General features: G+C 55.8%; 1 long non-coding RNA gene across 1 annotated transcript; it reads left to right on the top strand.

Moving 5' to 3' along the window:
* Positions 1-5248: 5248 nt before the first annotated feature.
* On the top strand, positions 5249-8188 carry LOC145531577 (uncharacterized). The gene is made up of 2 exons (XR_014072545.1): positions 5249-5372; positions 6875-8188. It is a non-coding gene; the product is annotated as an uncharacterized LOC145531577 (long non-coding RNA).
* The last annotated feature ends 1112 nt before the right edge of the window (positions 8189-9300 follow it).

Below are 9300 nucleotides of genomic sequence, written 5' to 3' on the forward strand. Positions count from 1 at the left end.
CACCAAGGGCCCCTCCTCCAGGGGCCTCCCTGACAGCCCATCTCGCATAACCCTGCCTCTGTTACAGATCTTCTGTGACCTTCTTGCCCTCGCTACCACCAGGTTCTGTCTCTCTGTCCTCTCTGACTACTCTCCCTCCTTTAAGCCAACAACGGCAGGAGCTTGTCTGCTATCCTCTTTCTCTCCTGTTTCCACGCCTGGCACAGAGCAAGGGCCATACCTGCCAGGGTCTCAAGGGATGGTTTATCCTCCCAGCCCACCCCCACCCCCAAATCTGGGGACCTTCAGGAATGACCCATCCCAGGGATAGCACTATTGACCAGACCCCCACCCTCAGCAGCAGGGGCCTGGGGGAGAGGTGGTCCTGTCTGCCGTCAGGATAATAAATAGATGCCATGGCTGTGTAATCCCTCTGTCCTTAGGGAAAGAAACTGAGTCCTTTGGAAAGGACAACAGAGGGTCACACGGTGGGTCCTTAGTAGGTGAGGAGTGATTCCCCGCATGGCTGGTGACCTCTCCACTTCCAGGCTCCAGGCTCCTGCTGCTGCTCCACTGTCTCCAGAAAACTCCTACGCAGCCTCCAAAGCCCTGCCCAGAAGGCCTCTTGCCCTGAGAAGCCCCTCCAGCTGACATATTCACATGGGCCAAGTGAGAGAACTGGCTCAGAGCCCCAGCCTCAAAGTCAAGGTTACACTGAGAGAATTCCTACCCAAACCTCTGCAATACCCTCGGCAGGTACCAGAGCAGAGGCGCCTAGTGGAGATGGAGTTCTGAGCAGGGACAGGCAGTCTGCCAGGGGGGCCAGGAGGGCTTCCCGGAGGAGGAGACACCCAGAACGGCCAGCAAAGAGAAAAGGGGGAGAAGAGGAGACCTGTCAAGGATTAGGGCAACACTCAAAGATTAGAGTGACACTCATGAGAGGGAGAAAGGGAGCAAGACAGGGTGGATACACCCCAAGCTGCCCACACAAGGGTAGGGTAGGGTGGGAAACAGTGGGATGGAAGAGAGTGGGGCGGGAGGCTGCAGAAGCCGGCAGGGGCTGGGGAAGCCCCTATTCAGCCCAGGACTGGCTCCCCCAGGCATCTCCTTCTTTGAGGGGGACAGACAATGATCCCATCTCCCAACACCCTGAACTCCTCTTTCCAGATTGGGAAACTGAGGCACAGAGCAGCTCAGCAGGTGGCCAGAGGCCAGTGGGGAGGAGGAGCAGTGTGAGGTGTCACTGCAGCTCCTGAGTCCACACTCTTAGTTCTGTCCTCAGCCCCACAGGAAACCAGGTTCCTCCAGAAGCACCCAGGGGGCTGGATGTCTGACCCTGAGCTAGGCACCTCGCACTGGGCTCCCCTTTTCCCCCAATCTCTAAAACAGGGGGAGGGGTGACCAGGGACCCTGTGCTGATGTTAACTCTTTGTGCCACGCTGCTCCCCACCAGGGCCTGTTTTCCTATGTAGCCAAAAGCAGGAAACTAGAGGGGATGGAGTTCTGAGCAGGGAGAGGCAATCTCCCAGGGGCCCAGGAGGGCTTCCTGGAGGAAGGGACACCCAGAACGGCCGGCAAAGAGAAAAGGGGGAGAGGAGGAGACCTGGCAAAGATTAGGGTGACACTCAGGAGAGGGAGAAAGGGAGTAAGGCAGGGTGGATACACCCCAAGCTGCCCACACGAGGGTAGGGTAGGGTGGGAAACAGTGGGGTGGGAGAGAGTGGGATGGGAGGCTGCAGAAGTCTGAGATGAGCCTAGAGCTGCCCTATGGGGACGGAATTCAGCTTGGCCAGGCTGCGGGGAGAAGTGGGGTGCGGTAAAGCACCAGGGAGCCCGTCACCTCAACTTTATGGTGGGTGAGCCATGAGTCACTGCCGGTTACAGGCCAGGCCATGTGCCGCCTGCCTCCCCAGGGCACCCCAGTCTGAAGTCGGGGTGCTGCCAAAGGTCAGGGCGGTCTGTGCTGGGAAACACCCTCTCCCAGGCGCCACGGGCCCAGGTGCAAAGTCCAGAGCTGCCTGCTTGCAGGACCCAGGGAATCTGCCCAAGAGGCACTCCGCAGGGCAGGAGGGGCAGGGAGCAAGAGTCCTGGCAGAGCCCAGAGCTCATAATCCAGAAAAGCCCTAGTGAACCTCAAATGGCCAGGGTGGCTTCAGGACAGCTGAGGCGTCCAGCTCCCTCCCTCACAGTTGGGAAGGTTAAGGAGTGAACAGCTTCTAATCTGTGAAGGTGCACGCAGGACTTCAGTCACCCTAAGGATGAAAGTTTCCACTGAAACCTTGGGTTGGGAGGGGAGGAAACGGGCCTCACGAACAAGGCTGCTGCGTCCTTCAGCACTTCTGCAAAGGGATCTGGCAGCATTTACTAAAATAACACGTCCTCAGAGCTGTCCCCAGCAAGCCCACTTCTGGGAATTTATGAAGGTTCCCAGATGTGCCAACAGGCCACTCAACACAGCAGTTTCCATGGCCAAGAAATCACCCTGGACACACCGGAATGTCCATCCTCAGTGGCTGGCTGAACCCGCCATTGCTCGTCCCACCGCAGAGTTCTGTGCGGCTGCTCAAGAACACATGCTCACATGGAAGGATCCATATAGACTGTTCAGGAAAAAGATAAAGCTAATGGCAGGAGACACAGATTTGTTCAAAATAAATGAGCACCTTTCCATAGACTGACGTCTGTGTGTTTGTATAAAGGGGCAGGTGAGTCAGGACAGAGAGCAGATCCTGAGGTCTCTGGGAAGCCCATGGGGAGGGGGAGGGCAAAATAGCATTGGTTTTCTTTCAGAAATTGTTACTGTGGACATAAATTACTTTTGTAATTCATAAAGTCCAACAGGAAATCCTATTCAGGGCTGTGCTTTGATGTCAAAAATTTTTTAGAAAATAAAAATTCCTTTGCCTGATACACCAGGTGTATTTATGCTCCCCAGGTGTCTTCCACCATCAGCCACCCAGTTCCAACCACTTGCTCAGAGCAGTCACTACCCATGTGCCTTAAAATCCTCTCCCCTGAAAGCTCTTTCCTCTCACCTTCTTTGGCAAACTCCTACTCAGACCTCAAAGCCCTATCCAAATGCCCTCTCCTCTGCAAGACCAACAGACACTTTTCTGGGTGGATAAGCCCCTGGCTGGGGATCAGACTGACCTGGGGGCCTCTCAGCCCTTCCTTGCTGAGCCCTGCTTTGGCCTCTAGCTGTTAAACAGGGCAGTAGGGCCTCCTGGCAGGAGTGTTTCCAGGATTCACAGAGGGACCTGTCCCCATCAGGCTCTCAGCATTTGATGATATGATGATGATGATGACAATGGTGAGTGTGAGAACAATGAGCCAGGCCAGGCTGAGCTCCCTGAGAGGTTGGGCTCATCACCCCACTTCTCAGATGAAGAGACCAAGAGTCACAGGTTGCCCTCACCTGCCCTAGACAAACAAAATGAAGGCCATGCTGGACCTTGTTCCAGGTGGCCTCTATTGAATTGGAAACAGTATACATGTTCATAAACTGTTGGGTTTCCCTGATGGATCAGTGGTAAAGAATCTGCCTGCCAAAGCTAGAGACACAGGTTTGATCCCTGATCCAGGAAGGTCCCACATGCCACGGAGCAACTAAGCCCGTGAGCCACAACTACTGATCCTGTGCTCTAGAGGAGCACACAGCTACTGAAACCCATGTACATAGTGTCCATGCTCCACAACAAGAGAAGCCACTGCAACGAGAAGCCTGTACACTGCAACTAGAGAGTAGCTCCTGCTCGCCACAACTAGAGAAAAGCCAGTGCAACAGTGAAGACACACACAGCCAAAATTAATAAATAAAATTATTAAAAAACCCTGGTTGGTTAGGGTCCCAAACTCACTTCCTAATGGTCACTGGAGTCTCCTGGTTAACTGGTCAGTGGCTACAGGGCCAGGCAGCTCAGCCACAGCTGGGAAATGGATGGTGGAAGGAGCCTCCCCTGCCCCACCCAGGGTCAAGAGGAAGGTGCCTGGTGGAGCAGTGCCAGCTGGACAAAGGTCACATTTCACCTCTTCCAGGGCTGTGGCCTCAACTTAGAGTGTTCAGTCCTCAGGAGGGAGGCCAGGCTCACGCTGACCCTGGGATGCCCCTGGCAGGCCGCAGTGGGACAGGGGGCAGAGTGCAGTCCTAGGGGTCAGGAAGCTGGAAAGGGCTACTCCTCCTTGTGCAGATTTGGGCCAGTTCACGTCTCTGGACTGTTTCCCTGTCTGTAACACGAGGCTGCACCAGCTCATCTTTCTGTGGATCCAGGCAGGCTGACCCTTCTTAGAAGCAAAATCAATCCAGGTCCAAGTCTGGAGCTTGGGAACCACTAGAAATGACGCTCTGCAGTTACAGGGGGTCTGTGCAGTGAGGCTGTAGTGAGTGGGGATCTGGGAGCTGGGGGCCAATGTGGAAAGGACCCTTGTCCCCAGGCAAGATGTCCCTCCCCAGAGGGGCATCCTCACCCCCCAGTGGCCCCAAGTTGAGTTGAGAAAGGTGACAGGGAAATTTATTTCCCTTCCACCTCCTCCACCTCCATCTGAAACTGCCCACAGGGGCCAGGATGGGGGCAGGGGGGAGGTGCTGGTGTTCTCCAGCCAAGGCCAGAGGATTACTCAGCCAGATAAGCCCCCAGAAAGCTCTGGCCAGAGCAGGCTCGTTTATCAGACTTGGGCAAAACCAACAGAGGAAAATGCCACAGCAGGGCTGGGCAGACACCCCACCCCACCCCTCCACTCTGCGCAGACCTCTGCAGGGCCTTTGCTGCTCCTTGTCCCAGCACTGGGGCTAGCCCTGACTTTGCAGGTTTATCTCCATGAAAAACATCCACCTCCTTGAATCAACGGAGCAAATGCCACCAGCTGTTGGCTGCACAACTTATCAGCCCCATAAGTGGGGAAAGTGTGAACAGCCTTTGAGGAGAAACCAGGAGATCAAAGAAAATCGCTCTGTGGACAAACTTGGGAGGTCCAGTGCATCCTTCTACCTGCACCCCAGAAAGGGTACCAGCAGTGGTGGACCTCACTCTTCCCACCTTCATGCTGAGACCTGACCTCCTTGGCCAGGAAAGGCCTCTGTGGGGCTGCTTCTTACTCTGTAAGCTGTAAGTGAGCACCCTTTACCTGACAAACCACAGAGAAAACTGACAAAAGCAAGATACAGCCCTTCCTCACAGTGGGGAGCAGAGCAGAGGGTGTGACAGACATGCAAGTAACAAACGCATAACAAACGTGTTGTACATGTCATATTGCTTAGTCCAGCATTGCTGAAGGGCACTTGGGGAACATCAATCCTGTGAAATGCTCCTCAAAAGAGGGCTCGCTGGCCAGTGCCTTTGGACACTGCTGGATGTCAGTCTCTCAGCCCCAGCCCCTTGCTCATCACTATATGAAAGGTTAGCCAGTCCTCCCAAACACAGTCTTTGTGGGCCAATTTCACTTTGCTTCATTCTGATTCTTAATTCCAGACAAGGACTGCCTACAAACCCCCACGATCTTGCTTTTAGAAACCTGTTCCATGTCTTCCACTCATTCAAAGAATTTAAGGCCCAGAGAAAGTGACCCTGTCCCCATGAAGACAGAGCTACATGTAGCTCCATCAAGTCACCTGGGCACTCTCCAAGTCACCCCCAAACCTTCCAACTTCAGGTCTGCCTCTTGATGGCAGAGCTATAGAGACCCTTCCCCACCAAGAGAAGGGCTATGTGTTTAGCATAAGGTGATTGAAAAAAATACATAAAAACCAAATATTACAACTAGTCAAGTCATTCAAAGATGTGTGAATTTTCTGTGTGGCTTCAGTGGCAAAGACACAGGAGTGCACATACTTGCCCATCTGCTGTGGAAGTTGTGCACACATAGGGACTTGTGGGTGCTGGGATCTGGTTCTGAGCCCACCCCCAGGCCACAAGCTCCTATGATTTCGCTGTCTTCTGAGCACACAGGCATGAGGGGCTTCTGGGGAGAAATACACTGAGGCTCAGGGAGGGACAGGGTCCTGCTCAAACATATCAACTTGTAAGTGACAGGTGTCCAGTCTCCCGAGACCAGGTAAAATGACCCTTCTGCCAACCATCTTTCAGGGCAATGATGTCCAAGTCAGGAGTTGGCCACAAAGGGGCTGTGCAGGGAACCAGTGACCAGTCAGAAGAGGTGCCATCTGTGGTCACTGGGCGTGCCTTCACCTTTTCTAAAGGTGGAGCCCTGGCCTGGTGGAAACACTGTGATTTTTTTTTCAAGAGAAAAGAAATATGTATTTTTATTTAAATTCTTCTATTTTTAAAACACAGCTGGGCGGCCATGCGTGGTGGCCTGTTTGCAGCCTCTGGTCTCTGTTCTCAGACAGGATAGAGTCATGGGCAGCTGGAGGTCCCAGGGACAGGGTGGCTGCTCTTGAGCCCCTGTCAGAACTCCCTGAACCCCTCAGCATGGTCCCATCCTGACATGACCTCCTGCGTGACCTGTGTGTTTCCTGTGTCTGCCCCACGCTGCGTGGCTCACCAAGGTGCCCAGGCCTTGCCCATCCAAACTTGGCCAAGGTGTCAGGAGAGGAACACACTTGCTCTTTGTTGGCCAAGCCCAGCTCCAGCAGGCTCTGACTGGAGACAGCAGCCCCCCAGGAATGAGGGTGACCCCCCAGGAATGAGTGCTGCCATGTGCCAGGCACCCCTCCCAGCCCTTTGCCCTAGACTGGCAGGGTGGGCCACCAGGCCCAGACACTGCCAGGCTTAGGCCAGAGGTGGGCCTTGGGCCTCGGGGCTCCTTTCTGTAGCCCCAGAGGAGAAAGGGTTAGGAGAAGCTGCCAGGGGTCTTGGCCATCTCTGGCACACCCCCACCATCAGCAAGCTATGGGTCTCTAGCCCACGAGATGCTGACAGCTCCTTATCTTCTCTCCAAGGGAAGCCAAGCCAGGGCAGGGGTTCCGGGACCAGGGACGCCAGCCCATGTCTGCATCGGGAGACAGACACACTGGTTCTCCTCGGGACGTCCAGCTGCAGAAATGTCCCAGCTGCCGCTGTGGCTGCACGGGAAATTCTTTACACGTGAGGCACGAGGCTGGTGATCTCTGGGCGGGGGCTCGGAGGCAGGCGCAGCCTGGGACGGGGCGGAGTCGGGCTGGAGCCAGGCAGCCACCCTGGGGTCAGCCTGGAGGGGCGTCCACCAACCTGCAGCCCCGCCTTCTGACTGAAGCACCTCCGGGCTGAGCTCTGCATGGCATCCGGCCCAGAAATGGGTCTCACTCAGACGCCGGTGGGGCACCACTGAACGGGGAGAACTCCCTCCAGCTCTGGTGGCCACCTGGCCGTCCAGGGCTGGGGACTTCCCAACAGTGGTGTCACTTCCTGGCTCCCCTTGTGCCAGCCAGTGTGCCTGGCAGGCCCGTCCTCTCGCCTGACAACACCCCCTCCACACAGATCAGGAGAGTGGGGCTCAGAAACCACACGACCTGATCCCACATCACAGGATGGAGCAGCCAGCCCCCTAGGCCACAGACCCAGGCTGCCCCCTGACCAGTCTTCAGGGGCGCAGGCCCAGGACCCTCACCCTGAGACACAACCACTCCCCATCCAGGGAAGGAGCCCAAAGGACAGGGCTGAACCTGACTGCCTCCAAGGTGACACCCACTCCCAGCTCAAAACTCTGCCCAGCCCAGCAGTGGCCCCAACCACAGCCTCAGACAGGCGAGAGTCCTGGGGTGCTCATAGGCAGAAGTTCCAGGCCAGGGCCCCAGCTGGCCTCCCCAAAGGACCTGGGCCCTGGAGAAGAGGTGACGGCTTTCTGTTACCTGTGGAGCACCCAGGGAACGTGTTTAATCCCCTACACACTCCTGCCCACCAAGCCCCTGGGCCAGCAGGATATGGTCAAGGGCACTGGACAAGGCCCCTCTACACTGAGGTGCCAGTGGGCTTGGCCCTTGCTTCTGGCTACTGGGGAACACAAGGCCTCCTTTGCCAGGAAGGAGGTTTCTGCTGAAGTGGGGCCTGCCTACCGTCCATGAAGTCCTTTTCCGGCCCAGAACCTCCTTCTCTGCCATCAGCTCCTTCTCTGCTCCAGCAAAGCAAACGTGTCCAGCTTTCTGAAAACCCCCAAGGGGCTGGGACGGCGCCTGACTCAAGGCACCCTTGCGCTCTCACTCCCCAAACATGTTTTCCTGTCTTCATTGGAGCTCCTTCAGCCAAACTCTATAAAATGTGATTTATTTCCCATTGCATTTCTGTTTATCTATGTGTTCAATGTGGAAAATACAGGAAATGCAAGAAAAGCAAAATATGAAGATGAAAGGCGCAGTGGTCCCAGCCGGCAAGCGTCCTCTGCGATCCAGACTGTCTGACTCTTTCGGAGCCCTTTCAAGGTCCCTGATTCTCCTCCCGGTCCTCAGCCGCCAGCAGGAATGGGGCTGACGGCTCTGACACTCCCTGAAGTCTGTACATTGAGCAGATGTGGCTGGGATGCGATAAAGTCCTGGTCTTGGCTGGGAGACCCCACCATCCTGCCAATGGAGGCTGGCTCCCGGGCGTCCTCCCCCCAACCCCTGGTGGAATGAGCCCAGAGGTGGCCTGGGGCTCCCACCCCTCCCTGCAGCACCCAGGGGACCCCCAGCCGAGGATGGACACCTTGTGAGGATGTCCTCAGAAAGACAGTGGGGAAAGGGCAGAGGGCCAGGGCCAGAGGCAGGTCAGGAGCAGACAGAAGTAGGGTGAGGAAGGTGGGGGAGGATGACAGAGAGAGGAAAAGGGGAAAGAGAAAGGAAATTTCTTTTAAGATGAGAGCAAAAGAGTACAAATCAAGGTGACAGAATGGAAACAAGTAGGCATCAATACTGCCATGCATCCGCCAAGGCCCCAGCCCCTGCCTGGGCTGTGCCCGGAGCACCCCCCAACCACTGGCCTCAGGTGCTTCCAAAAGTGAACCTGCCCCCAATCCTGAGATGGTGTCCTAGGCACCTCCCACCTGGAGCAGCCAGGCTGGGTCACGTAGACAGTACCCTGGTCTAGCTCTGCCCAGACCCACTGGCCAGCCTGCTGAACCTCTCCAGGCCTCAGTGCCTGGATATGAAAGTGAGAAAGAAATATGTCCCATTTTCACGATAAATCCCTGGCAGCTGGGGTCATCACCTACAAGCCCAGGCGAGTCAGCCATATGGGAAACTCCAGTGGGGGCCGAGACCAGACTGCCGGGGGTGAGGATTAGGCAACTTGCTGAGAGAGGCCCTGGCAGCCCCGAACCTGTTCCTATTGGGCCGAGAAGGGGTATTCTGGTAACCGCCTTCAGAGGAAGAGTTGCCAGCTGCAAACAAGCAAAACAGACCAATATACTCCACAA

The sequence above is a fragment of the Giraffa tippelskirchi genome, chromosome 13, assembly GCF_054371585.1.
Source record: "Giraffa tippelskirchi isolate mGirTip1 chromosome 13, T2T-mGirTip1v1.2.pri, whole genome shotgun sequence".
Taxonomy (NCBI): Eukaryota; Metazoa; Chordata; class Mammalia; order Artiodactyla; family Giraffidae; genus Giraffa; species Giraffa tippelskirchi.